The following is a 13,800-nucleotide window of genomic DNA, read 5'->3' as shown; positions in this document are numbered from 1 at the left end:
AGTAAGTGGAGGTAGAGGGGAGTTCTACTGGAAATCTTTTCTTTCTGTCTCTTATGTTTTGTTTTTTAGACTCAGCCTATCAGAGGCACTGCCCTAGAGTCAGACTTGAGAGTTAATGAAACAAAGAAGGGATCCTTCCTAGTTGTGACAAGATTACAGTCACGGTCACCCCCAGTGTCACAAGTGTCAGGATGGTGGCCGTGGTGTCCGCTGTCCAGTGTGGGCGGTGTCAGCGGTGCAAGCAGCAGTGGACTGGGGCTTTCTGTTCCTGTCTGCTCCGGGTCTGACTTTCCAGTCCTAGCGCCTCTCTGATCTATCCAGTATCTTTTCAGTGTATTTGCCACTCTAACATGCTAGAATTGGTTTCTGCTGCTTACAACCAAGCTCCCTGAAGCACACCTTCTCAGGGCCGTGCTGCACAGCCCCCAACTCCCTCATCCTCATGACTACGGAGAGGATGGGCCTGACGCCAGCGGCCTGGTCCCTGACTCCTGTCACCAGGCCATGGCCACAGTGGCGGTGGGGGAGGGGGTGTGTTTCACAGCCTGCTGGAGCTCTGAGGGCAGGTAGGGGGCAAGGGAAGGGTAGGGTTCTGCCTTTGGATCAGAGCATTTATGGACTCAGAACATGAGGAGATTTGTGGAGCAAAGACTTTGTCTTGGCCTGACAGAGCAGGCTTCCAACACTACCCAGGGCCACCTGGGTGGAGACGGACACTGCCCACACATACCCTCTGAAGAGGGGGTGTGACTCCTAAGCCCTTCCCCATCCAGCTGCTCATGACGAGCATGTCAAGAGCTTAGTGTCATCACCCGTGGCCCCAGCTCCCTATAAAGCAGGAGCCATCTCCTGGAGGACTCAGACTTTCACTCCACCTCAGAAGTCTGTCCCCAACACTGCCAAGTACCCACCACCTCTGCCGTAGTTCCAGTTTATCTTGACCCGGCCCAGACTCTCACTGTTGAGAGTGAATGATTTCTCCAGCAGAGGATGGGGCCACCCCGTGCCTATCTTTCTCCAAATCTGGCAGGAGTAGGGGGTGGATATCCTTTTCAGAAAGGGACATTTGTCTCAGTTTTCCGCTTGATGACATCCCCCCTTGCGGCACCACTTCTGGCATTTGTGCCTGGGGTCATCTGAGGATCACTGCACATTCCCCAGTCCCAAATGTCCCTGGAATATGTGATCTCTGGGCTTCATCTCCAACCTTCTGTGTTTATATACCCTCGGCTGGCTCATGCCTAATGGTAAGAGATACTGTCAGCAAGATAGTGCACTTAATTCTCCGGCTATCCTCATCGACTAGTGTCAACCTGTTTATCCTCCAAGGACTCTGATGGCCAGCATTTCAGGCACTCCCAGCCACCTCCTCTTTTGGCAGCTCCTATCCAAGCCTTTGCACTATTGCGCAGCATCTGTAGTCGGCCAAATGGAAGTTATGAATCAGATGATAATGTTTCACCATTCCTTGGTGGTAAGGAACAAAAACCTGCTTCAGCAAGTCAGACAAAAGGAGATGTGTGTTGAAACACTCTCGGGTAGCTCACAGAGTAGACAGGAGGCTGGACACCCAGTCTTGAAATGGGACAGGAACCAACAGAAACTGGTCAGCTGCTTTACCTGAGAGTTACCGAGGCGACAGGTGTGCTCCAAGTGTTCATTGCTGATGATGCCTGGCTCTGGTCAAGAGCCGCAGTCTCATGGGAATTCCCTGGCGGTCCAGTGGTTAGGACTCCGAGCTCTCACTGCCGAGGGCCCGGGTTCGATCCCTGGTTGGGGAACTGGGATCCCGCAAGCCGTGCAGGGCAGCCCCCCACCCCACACCCCCCGCCCAAAAAAGTTACAGTTTCAGGAGAGAGTCTGAACAGCCTGGACCGCATCACGTGCCCACCCTTCGGCTGTGCGGGAAAGTCCCTTGATTTACTTTCCTACCAAGAGCGCACACAGGAGAGAGGCTTAACTCCACACACAAAAACTGGGGTGATATTTCCAATAACGGGGAAGTGAACGCTGGGCAATTAAAAAAGCAAATGGCTGCTATACGTACCTCTGTTGCTGTATGTTCTACCAGCCACGTGACTAATCAACCCACCTCACCACTGCGGAAACCACACGGGGGAAACTCTCCCCCCCTCCTCCACCCAGCCTGCTTTATAATCAGATGGTTTCCGTCTCAGCGACTTTCACATCAGGCTCCGCGGACCTGAGTGCAGGACAGGATGCGCAGAAGCGCCTCCAGGGTGCCCTCTGCGGGCCGAGGGCAGTGTAACTTCCTGGAGGACAAGACCGCAGTAGAGGTTACTGAATGAATGAATTCAACCAGCCTGAGCCCCAGGTAATGACACCCAAGTGGGTGACGATGACTCTCCTCATAGCGTATATACAGCATCATTCTCTCTGGCACCTGGAGAAAGTGCGTGGGGACTTCACATACCTTAGAGGTGATCAGTCCAGTGGCCTTCTGACTTGAATGGTCTCTTGCTACCCCCTTTCCCTGCTCTCTGCTCCATTCACAGCCACCCTCTGTCATTAGCCTTCCCACCTCGCCACCAATGATCCACCTTAAGGACCATCCACCCAGGACAAAGCAATGCTGAGCCTTCCAGAAAGGCTCAGAGGGAGGTGTCACTGTGGTTAGAGCATCCTACCAGGTGGCAGGGGAAATCCCGGCCCTGTTCTACTCCTGTGGTGGGGAGTATATGTCTGTATTCACTGAGCAAACCGAACTGTTCCCTTCTTCAATGTAAGAAGTCCACAGGCCCATTCAAATTCATTCCACAAATATTTATTCAGCATTTAGTACATGCCAGGCGCTGGTGACACAATGTTGAGTTTTAGGCTTGTGGGGAAGGAGACACTAATCAACTGAATGGGCACAAAGGAATTAAACTGTGATGTTTGCCGTGAGAAGGAAGCACACAAAGTTTAGATTAGATCGCAGAGGGACCTGTTATCTGAAGAAGTGATGTCTGAGCTGCCATCTGAAGGGTGAATGGAATTAGGTAGATAGAGGGGGCTCATGAGGAAGACGGTGCTCGGCAGAAGGGACGGAGAAGCACAAGAAGGCAAGAGCGAGCTTGTCTAGTCTGGAGAATGGAAGGAAGATCTGTGTGCGGATGTGAGAGAGTCAGGAGGAGCGGGCACCAGATGAGGCAGCTGCCAGGCCACGCAGGGCCCTGGTTTGCAGCAGGGAGCTTGGTCTTTCTCCATTTAAGCAACCTTAAATGGTTTAAGCAGGCTGCTATGGTTTGAGGGAAGTGCATTGATGGAGAGAAGGAGAATATTTAGGGAGGAAGCTAGGCAAAAGGAAAGTCCTGGTTTGACTCAGGAGAGAAGGAAGCAGAAGTGGAGAGAAGTGGATGGATCTAAGGAGCATTTTGGCCGTGGAATCACGAAGACTTGATCATGGATTGGAGGTGGAGAGGGCTCCCAGGATTCTGGCTTGCACACTTCTCTCTACTGCATTTACAACAAATTACCTAAACTGTATCCTTATCAAAGTCGGGGACCCCGTCTTATGCCTCCCACATCTGGATGCACAAAAAATACCTAGAGAATGAGTCAGCCTCTCTCTTCCTCGGCCGGTAGTTCTGCAGTTTCTAAGTCTCCCGGAAGGTGGCAGCACACGAAAACTAGCCGGTCACTGTTTCCGTGGCCTGGCCGTCGTTTCCTGCAGCCCGCGGATTTTGACTCCTTTTGGGAGTTTCCCACATTCCCAATTCCCAGAAAAGAGAGCTTTCCCCAGCCCTTCTGAGCTGCCTCAGTGGAGGGTGTGACTTAGCCGGGGAGCTTTTCATATAGACCAAGGCCTGAATTTGCTCAGTGATTCTGTGGCCAGAGCCTCTTTATTTTCAGCTGCGGTGGTTTTGCACAGGCTTCTCTTGTCAGCATCCCCGCCTATCACAGAGCACTCGGGCCAGGCTGATAGGGCCAACGGGACCTTTCTTCTCCTTCCTGTTGCTCCAGGCTGGGCATCAAACCCCTAAGCAAGCCTAGGCAAGCCCTTCTCAGTTATGTCCGGGGGAGGCGGGAAAAGCCCAGGCAGGGACCGTCTCACCCAGAGTCAGGTGGGTTTGATCCAGGAAGGGAGGCTAGAACGCGCGGCCAGAGCGGAAGAGCAGTTCTGAAAGGCCAGTGGGAACAGGTTCAAATTAACCCAATGACGTAAAAGGACTGATAGATCAAGTGAACATAACCCTCTGGGTTAGGAATGAGAAAGACGGGGGTTGAGTGGCAGGGGAGGAAGGGTGTGAAAAGTATAAAGAACAAAGACCCAGTGAGGGACACAGTAAGCTGAAGGTCAGTTTAGGGGGGCACATTGCCAGGAGGAACACAAGTCGGCATCCAAAGCCATCTCGCCGTGGGCCGGGGCAGGTTCCTGTACAATAAAGGGTAAAGGTCTGCAGCCACATGGGGCAGCACATTCAGGACTTCGTCTCCCACTGCTCAGGTTCTTAGGCATGGACAGAACAACGTGTGAATGAAGGCTTTTACTCTGCAGGGTAAGTTGCCGGCATCCCCACCCCATTAGCGCTCCCCTCTGCCGGATGCTCACCAGCTGACCCCTTTCAACCTCTTCTCTTCTGTCCCCACACTTTCTGCTTCTACTCCTTACCCTTCTTTTTTTTTTTTTTTAAAGACTTGTGAATGTAACCCTACTGCTGATTTTGACTTTCAGTTTATTTATTTATTTTTGACTGCATTGGGTCTTCGTTGCTGCGTGCGGGCTTTCTCTAGTTCCGGCGAGCGGGGGCTACTCTTCGCTGCGGTACGTGGGCTTCTCATTGCGGTGGCTTCTCTTGTTGTGGAGCACGGGCTCTAGGTGTGTGGGCTTCAGTAGTTGTGGCCGGCGAGCTCAGTAGTTGTGGCTCATGGGCTCAGTAGTTGTGGCTGGCAGTCTCTAGAGCACAGGCTCAGTGGTTGTGGCGCACGGGCTTAGTTGCTCTGCGGCATGTGGGATCTTCCCGGACCAGGGCTCGAACCTGTGTCCCCTGAATGGGCAGGCGGATTCTTAACCACTGTGCCACCAGGGAAGTCCCACCTTGCCCTTCTGACTTCGTGATCTTTAGAGAGTAGAAAGAACTAGTGGTTCCCAATTTCAGGAAGCTTAGTCTCTCCTGACCTCATGCATATCTCCTTCATCCTCTGACTCATTTCCTGAAGTGTCATATTTCCTTTCATAGCTTTATTAATATTATTATATTTTAGTGTATATTATATATTTTATTATTATTATCAGTATGTTTTATCTTAATGCTTTAGTGGTTGAGTTTAACAAATATGGGATGAGGAGCTACTTGGTAAATGGCCCAACCATCGCTTAATTCAAACATATATACTCTGGGAGGACAACACATTTATCTCTCATCTGTCATTTGCCCTTTAATTTTTCTTTTTTTTTTTTTTTTTTTTTTTTTTTGCGGTACGCGGGCCTCTCACTGCTGTGGTCTCTCCCGTTGCGGAGCACAGGCTCCAGACGCGCAGGCTCAGAGGCCATGGCCCACGGGCCCAGCCGCTCCGCGGCATATGGGATCCTCCCGGACCGGGGCACGAACCCGTGTCCCCTGCATCGGCAGGCGGACTCTCAACCACTGCGCCACCAGGGAAGCCCTGCTCTTTAATTTTGAATATTGGTGCTCATGAGTCGCCCCTAACTCACCTTATATAATAGTTCCATACTTTGGTACCATGCCCAGGATTGCCCGATAGACTCTCCTCTGAGTCTACTGGTAAAAGTGCCCCAGGCTTGTCTCTGGTCATTCATATGTCATGTGCTCCAGCCACCTTGAATACCTGCTGTTCTCCGGTGCCTCATTCTATACCACATACCTGCATCTTTGCTTGTTGCCTCCACTGCCTGAGATATTCCTTGACCTGTTTTCATCTGGCCAATTCTTAGCCATTAATTAGGACTCGGGTTAGTTGTCATCTCCTCCAGGAAGCCTCCCTTGACCACTCAGACAGGCACTTAGTATGTCCGAAGCTCTGTGCTAGATTCTGGAGATCCAAAGATAAATAAATCAGAGTCTAGAACCTAAAAGTGCTCAGAGTGTAGGAGAGAGGGCAGTGTGGTGAGTGCTGTGGGAAACATGGAGAGAGCACCCAGTCCAGGGAGGGTGGGAGGTTCCCAGAGAATGTAACATTTCAACAGAGGCAGGCAAGAGAGGAAGCTGGAGAGGGGAAGGATGTTCCAGATCAAGAATTCCTGGTGAGAGGCATTGTGACTGTAACACACTGGGCAATGGCTAGTCATTCAAAATGAGCTCAGAAGACAAAGCCAGGAAGTGACAAGAAATTAGGCTTGAATCAGAACATCATATGACCAGATCATAAAGGGCCACACTACAGAATTTGTCATTCTAAGGACTTTGGGCTTTATCCTGAAGACATGGTGGAGCCCTGGAGGATTTGAAACAGAAGAAGATGGGCTCAAATCTGCACTTTAAAGCGATAACTGGCTGGAGTGAGAAGAATAAATCAGAGGGAACAGGGACAGGAGGCAGGGACTCTTCGTGGGCATTCAGATGTGAAATGAACTGAGATGGTAGTATTGGGTCCAGGTGGGGAGAAGTGGGAAGATTCAGGAGATACCAGGGAGCTAGAATTGCTGAAACTGACGAGAAAGCCATGCAGGTCTCCAGCTTTGGCACTTGGAGGGATGGTGGTGGGGTTTGCCAAGGTAGGGAACACCACGGGGCATCAGGTTTGGGGAAAAAGATTTGTTTGGGGGCAAATTGAGTTCAGGGTTCTCTAAGATATTCAGACTGAGATGTCCAGTAGGCAGCTGGCTGTATAAGTCTAGAGTTGCTAAAAGTCCTTTGAATCTCACGCCCGTTAAGATGGCTAATATCAAAACACCAGAAAAGAACAAGTGTTGGGGAGGATGTAGAGAAATTGGGACCCTTATGCACTGTTGGTGGAAATGTAAAATGGTGCAGCTACTGTGGAAAACAGTAAAGCAGTCCCTCAAAAAATTAAAGATGGAACTATGATACGATCCAGTGATTCCACTTCTGGATATATATATCCCAAAAATTGAAAGCAGGGTCTCAAAGAGATTTTTGTACACCCATGTTCACAGCAGCATTATTCCCAATAGCCAAGACGTAGAAGCAACTCAGGTGTTCATTGATGGATGAATGGATGGACACAATGTGGTATATACATACAATGGAATATTATTCGGCTTTAAAAAGGGAGGAAATTCAGACACGTGGTGTGTCATGGATAGACCTTGAGCACATTTTGCAAGGTGAAATAAGGCAGTCACAAAAGGACAGGTACTGTATGATTACACTTACTTGGGTACCTAGAGTAGTCAAACTCATAGAGACAGAAAGTAGAATGGTGGCCGTCGGGAGTTGGGGGAGTGAGGAATGGGAAGTTATTGTTTAATGACTGCCTTGTTTGAGTTTTGCAAGATGACAAAGAGTTCTGGAGATGGGCAATGGTAATGGTTGTACAACAATGTGAAAGTGCTTAACACCGCTGAATCGTACGCTTAAAAATGGTTATGATAAAAGAGAATCACGGGGCTTCCCTGGTGGCGCAGTGGTTGAGAGTCCGCCTGCCGATGCAGGGGACACGGGTTCGTGCCCCGGTCCGGGAGGATCCCACATGCCGTGGAGCGGCTGGGCCCGTGAGCCATGGCCGCTGAGCCTGTGCGTCCAGAGCCTGTGCTCCGCGACGGGAGAGGCCACAGCAGCGAGAGGCCTGCGTACCGCAACAACAACAACAAAAGGTTATGATGGTACATTTATGTTATTTGTATTTTACCACAATTTTTTAAAAAGCCATTTGAGCCACAGACAGCAATTTGGGAATCTTTAGACTGCATAGATGGCAACTGAAGCCGTGATCTCACCTAGAGTAGGATAGAGAGGGAAACGATCAGTTGCAGGATTGGCGGAGAAGAAGGAAGACACCAAGGGGCCTGAGAAATAGCAGCCAGTAGCATCGGAGGGAAAATAGGAGGAAACGTGCGGTAGGAAGAGAGCAGGTCTCAGGGGCAGAAGCTGTAGAGACGCCAAGAACGAGAAGGACTAAAAGGAACCCTGTATTTAGCAGCAAAGAGAGCGTTTGTGGCCTAGGTGAAGGCAGCTTCAGGGGAGAAGTGGTAGAATCCAGATTATGGTGCGGTGGGGAGTATGTAGGCTGAGGAAGTAGAGAAAAGGGCTGCATCCTGGAAGCTTGGCTGCAAAAGGAGGGGGAGAGGAGCTGGTCGTGGAGACAGATACGGGACTGTCAGAAGTTGATGACAAGATCATTGGCTTTGCAACTTGCTCCAATTTCATGCTCACTCAGCATCCTCTGCACATATCCGGATTCCAGGGCCCACACGAACATCTGGCCCACTAGGCAGAGTCACTCTGACTTGAGAAATTGTCATTCTACTTGCTACACCTTCTCAAGGATTTGGTTAGCTGAAGGAAGCTAACTGGACGCCAAGCAGCTCTGAGAAGATCAAGGTTTCGGAAGTGCCCAGTCCAGGATATTGGACGCTTGAAGGCCCCCATGAACCCCTACTGCATGTCCCCTCTCTGTCTTTCTTAAGTTGTCCTCTCTGTCTGAAACGCCGTCCCTCTGACGCACACAACTTGGTTTTACTCCCATGCATCCTCCTTCGAGACTCAGCTTAGGCTTCACTCCAGAAAGCCTTCCCAGACCCCTCCCTCCTGCCCCAGGCTGGGGTGAGAGTCCCCTCCTCAGTGCACACTCCACAGGGATCCTGTGCTCAGGAAGGAGTACTTGTCGTATTGTCTGGTGGTTATTTGCTAGTTTCCCGCACTGAGCTGCGAACAACCAGAGATCTTGTTTTGTAGCCCCTGTTCCCAGCACATTGTAGGTGCTCGATAAATGTTTACTGAATTGATGAATGAACGGCAAAGAAAGATTAGGTTGAAATTGCCTGGTGAATAACAGGACAGGAAATTCATGCATAGAAGGCATTTTTGTTTGCCACACACCAGGTGTGATGGGTATATGAAAAGATCTGGACTCTATCCTTTAAGAGCATAGGCGTGGGGAGCTCTCGTAGCGCATCTTTCCTGTTTGGAAGAGGAACGGCAGTTATCTTGGGCCTCTGGGCTCTCAAAATTATTTGTTCATACTTGAGGCTGGCACGTCGTGCACAATAAATCTTTGTTGAACAGATCAATGAGCCTTTATTACAGAACTTATACTACGATTTCCTAGTTTTTATTTATGTATGATTTTCTCCTCTAGATTGTGAGCGCCTGGAAGTCAGGGACTGTGTCTCACTCCTGTTAACAGAATCTAGCACAGAGCTTTGCACATAGTAAGTATCAAAAATGTGTATTGGCTGAAAGAATAAATTTCTGAGATGAGTGAGGAGAGCGCGCGCGCGCACACACACACACACACACACACAGAGTACACTCTCTTTTTTTCTCTCCCCAGTATTATTTTTTCCATAGGAAACCAGGTGAAAAATTCAGTTCATGTTATTGGCTTTTAATAAGACTGAATGCTTCTGCAGGCTTCCTTGGCAGTTTGCTCTGGCAAGAGCCGACACGCTTCCATTGCGTTGATAGAGGTTCTGAAGGCTCCGGGAAGAAGCACAGCCGGCGTGTGTGTGGAAGTCGGGAGAGGGCAGCGGGGTGCACCTGGTCCTCACAAAGCCTGTGACTGTGACAGCACCCAGCATTTCTCGGGGGGGGGGCCGAGTGGGGGACCCAGTGATAGAGACGGGGACATGTTCTCACCATGCAGCTGTGCACCTGGATGTGGGGTGCAGGAAGGTTAGCTGAGGCTGCCCAGCTGAGCTGCATGCTTAACATTATTAAATTCTCTAATGAGTATATTCGATTTACCAATAGGTGCACAGAAAGGAGGTACCCAGTGGGTTTCTAGCCTAAGTTTCCCCTCCTCTGGCCCTCTTGTACAGCCAAAAGAACTCCCCTGCCCCCCTCCATCGTCGTCCTGCCTGTAAGAGAAATGGGTTTGTCCAAGCAAGGATGAGATTCACAGGCGAGGTTAAGGGAAGAGGATGAGTATTTTAATATATCTTTTCCCTTTACTGACGGAATGAGGTTATCAAAGGACAAAAGCAGGGATTTCCCTGGTGGCGCAGTGGTTGAGAATCCGCCTGCCAATGCAGAGGACACGTGTCCAAGCCCTGGTCCGGGAAGATCCCACACGCCGTGGAGCAACTAAGCCCATGTACCACAACTACTGAGATTGTGCTCTAGAGCCCGCAAGCCACAACTACTGAGGCCTCATGCCTAGAGCCCATGCTCCACAACAAGGGAAGCCACCGCAATGAGAAGCTCGCGCGCAGCAACGAAGACCCAACCAACACAGCCTTAAATAAATAAATAAAAACAAAAGCAGGTCCTCAGTGCCACAGGTGATTTCATTTTGGAGGTTCTCAATGTGCCATGGGGGCTGCCCTGGCGGCTGTGAAACTGGCTGGATCAGAGCAAAGATGACAGGCCCTCCTGCCTGCTCCTGGGCCAGCTCAGCACCATGTGGCTTTGTCCTCTTTGGAGACGAACTCTACAGTCTAGATACATCCATTCTGTCCCCAGCCTGGAACAAGCACTAGAGGCTCATGAACCTTACTTCAGCACTCGTTCTTACTGCCTACTGGCTTTGACAGGTGACACCAAGCAGCAGTCCAAGGTCAGCCCGGGAGGGAAATGTCCTTGGTGATGATGCTCTCTTCTAGGGCTTCCCGGGTTGGCTTCAGCTGTAGAAGCAGAGACGGGAAAGCCTTACGCTTTGATGAGCTATAGCCTGACTTCTCCTGGACCAGCCTGATTTCTTTCCTGCTCTCTTCAGGCGGTGGTTGTCCAAACCATGTTTTGTTTATTCCCAAGGAAAAGAGCTGGCTTCCTCTTCAGCTCTTATTCTGCTCTTCATTATTTGTAAATTCCAGCTCTCCAGCCTCCAGCTAGGCAAATGTACAAGTTATTATTAGTAGCTGTGTGGAAACCTCACAGTCAAAATGTTTTCTGATAAAAGAACGGGGATGTTCTTTGTTAAAAAGTATTTCAGAACTACTTCACCCCTTTCTTCCTGTTCTAACTCTGTCCTCTGTACCCACACCCTCTCCCAGCTCATGGCCACATGCAGTCATTTTACAACGTTAAAACACCGCCTTCTCACGTGACACAAAACAGTATGGGTTTTAGTTAAAGTATTATTTAGACTTTTATGTAACGTTTACATTTATCAGAGAAAAAGAAAACCCCTGAAATCAACTGCTTTGTGCCCTCACGCCCAAGGTTCTGTCGGTGGCTCGGTTGCTATCTCAGTTCCTGAGCTGCCAGCAAGGCCACACCGTTTCCTTTGAGCACAACGAGATCTCAGTGTTACAGGCCGGTGTTTCTCCCACCTAACAACCGTGGCTTGCCAACCATTCTTGCTGGACCTGGAAGTGAACCACTGATCCCAAAGATTAAAAAACAAAATAAGGAGATGTAGTGTCCCAGGGGACCTCTCTGCTTGACTCTGCCGTGGATTACTAACCCTGTCCTGTGCTTTGTTCCGGTTTCCAGGGAGAGGAGGTGGGCAGACCCACTAACGCTGCTGAGGGCAGGGGAGTCTGGACCAAGATGACATGGTGCTTGACACCGGAGGGAGCTGAGGGTGCGGGATGAAACTGCTGATTCCAGAGCTGCAGGTTTTAGCTAACTTGGTCGCACCCTCGTTTGCCATCAGTTAACCAACAGACTGCATCCCTGTGTGTTCCTGCAGTGTCTTCATTTATAATCGTGGCTCTCCAGCTTATGTGGGCATCAGAATCCACAAGTTCCACAAGAGAACTTGTTAAAACACAGATTTCTGGACCCTATTCCCAGGGTTTCTGATTCAGTAGGATTGGTGTGGAGCCCAAGAATTTGCATTTCTAAGCAGCTCTGGGGCAATGCTGCTTTTTGGGGACAACACTTAGAGAACCATTGATTTAGACGGGTGGTTTTATCTCTGTGATGGGGTGAAATCAAGGTCAGGAGAGGAAGAGATGTGGTGGTTTCGCACAGCTCAGTGCTTCTGGGTGTGTTTATAACGGCAGCACACCATTTCTACTGTTCTGTAGAACGTTGGGGAGGGATGCTGTTTGGGAAGGCGCACATCAATGTGGATCTCAACCAGGAAGGATTTTCTCTGGTCTTATGCTGACCCCTGCCCACTTCCCGGAATGGAAGTCAACTTGCAGTTTGCGTTTTTAGGTTGCTGTAAATTTATTAATGATGTTTCTCAAAATTCCACGGCATAACGGGTGTTGGAAGCCGTGTTCCAGGGTATCCTAATTCTACCTCCCCCTCCTGCTTGCTGTTCCCATGGCATTTCAACCCTCACAAGCTGGCCGGGTATCTGGTTGTCATCTGTCTAGGCCACCCACAGAGGATGCTGCTCTGGGGTTTCTGCACCCAGCCTTGATGCACTGTGGACCAGCTAGCTGCATCCCAGGAGTTCTTGAGGTTCTGTCTGTCTTCTGTTGTGATTTCGAGTTGAGTTATTGGTGGTACTAATGGAACTGCTCAGGAAGTGGAAAAATCCCTGATATGTGTGTCCTGTGTGTTTGGAGAAAGGGCGGGGGAGAGGGGGGAGGAGGAGGGGGCAGTCTTTGTTTTCATGGTTCAGTAACTTTCCCCAAATAATCTCCACTTTCAACATTTAGCACTGAAGGAAAATCCCCAAATAGATTTAAAAAATCTAAAATCTTGACCAGCGAGAGCAGAGGGCAAAGGGTTGATAATATATTACTGTTTTCTTTATAACAATTAAAACCTGATTTTTGCCGTGGGGATTTATTTTTAGAGCAGTGGATAGTCTCTGCATACGACTGTGGTTTAATTTTTTATCCTCCTCTGTGTAAGACAGTAATTCATTATGCACGTACTGTATTGTACAAATCCTTCTGTTATTACTCAATTTTCATATATAGGAAAGTTTAACCAACATCTATCCTAAAATTATAGTTCTCTCTTAGCTTGCACACTTTGGGAGTGTTTTAGAAATCTTGCTGTTCTCCCTGATGTTGACACAATCTCTTCTCAGGTAGGCAAATTAGAGATTTCATTACCTTCTCCTTAGCAGGAATCTTAGGTCTGGAGCCATGTTTTATGAACTATGTCATTTGGCGACTTATCTGGAGAGACAGAGAGATACATGATAACTATTTGCCAGTGGTCCTTGGACTAGGTTACGTTTATGTTTTAATGCACCTCACCATTAGATGGTAGTATAGTAATAGGCATAATAATTTGGGGGCAGAGGGACAGTCTCTTCACCTGTTTAAACACGCTCGGTCTGGCTTGGTGTAGTAGAGCTATCAGGTCCTTGTCAGCGCAACAGGGTAGGTTTGGGCCTGGGACCTCTGTCCTAAGTAAGAATCATGGAAAGTCAGACCGGTAACAGAACTTACTTTTGGTTGCAGGAAGCCCTGTTACCTTCAGATCAGGGATAATTATCATTGAAGCCTAAGAATGCTCTGACGGGGTTGGAGGTGTTGTTCTGAGACCCCTTAGCACAGCTTTTGGCTTCACTGCTTTTCTAAATGTGGATATTAAAGTATATAACTTATCGTTACTCTCTGATAGAGCTGTCATTTATCCACCATCGAATCAAATGCATTTCTTTATATTAGAATGTAATTTCCACTTCCTCATGTCTATATGCTCCTAAGTTGATATTTTCAAAAGGAGCAAGGCTAGTGTTTGGCAACTTTTCTCCCCCGTAACTTGTGACCCGTGGCAGAAAGAAACGGCTCTTCTCACGTTCTGTCCCTCCTCGGTTTCCAGAGTCCACTGCCCTCTGACACTGGTGTCTTCC

The 13,800-nt window shown here is 49.1% G+C and overlaps 1 long non-coding RNA gene across 2 annotated transcripts in view; it reads left to right on the top strand.

Annotated features, from left to right (window-relative positions):
• The first annotated feature begins 4,071 nt into the window (after nucleotides 1–4,071).
• LOC132515708 (uncharacterized) overlaps nucleotides 4,072–13,800 on the top strand; it is a 65,385-nt gene continuing 55,656 nt past the window's right edge. The window contains exons 1-3 of one of the 2 annotated variants that reach the window (XR_009539172.1): nucleotides 4,072–4,502; nucleotides 9,226–9,298; nucleotides 9,421–10,319. This is a non-coding gene — a long non-coding RNA (uncharacterized LOC132515708). Of the gene's footprint in view, nucleotides 4,503–9,225; nucleotides 9,299–9,420; nucleotides 10,320–13,800 lie in introns of those variants that run through there. The other variant, XR_009539173.1, reaches the window with a different exon arrangement.

Source organism: Lagenorhynchus albirostris, chromosome 2 (assembly GCF_949774975.1).
Source record: "Lagenorhynchus albirostris chromosome 2, mLagAlb1.1, whole genome shotgun sequence".
Classification (NCBI taxonomy): domain Eukaryota; kingdom Metazoa; phylum Chordata; class Mammalia; order Artiodactyla; family Delphinidae; genus Lagenorhynchus; species Lagenorhynchus albirostris.
The sequence above is the reverse complement of the archived record's forward strand: the minus strand, read 5'-3'. Positions and strand labels throughout refer to the sequence as shown.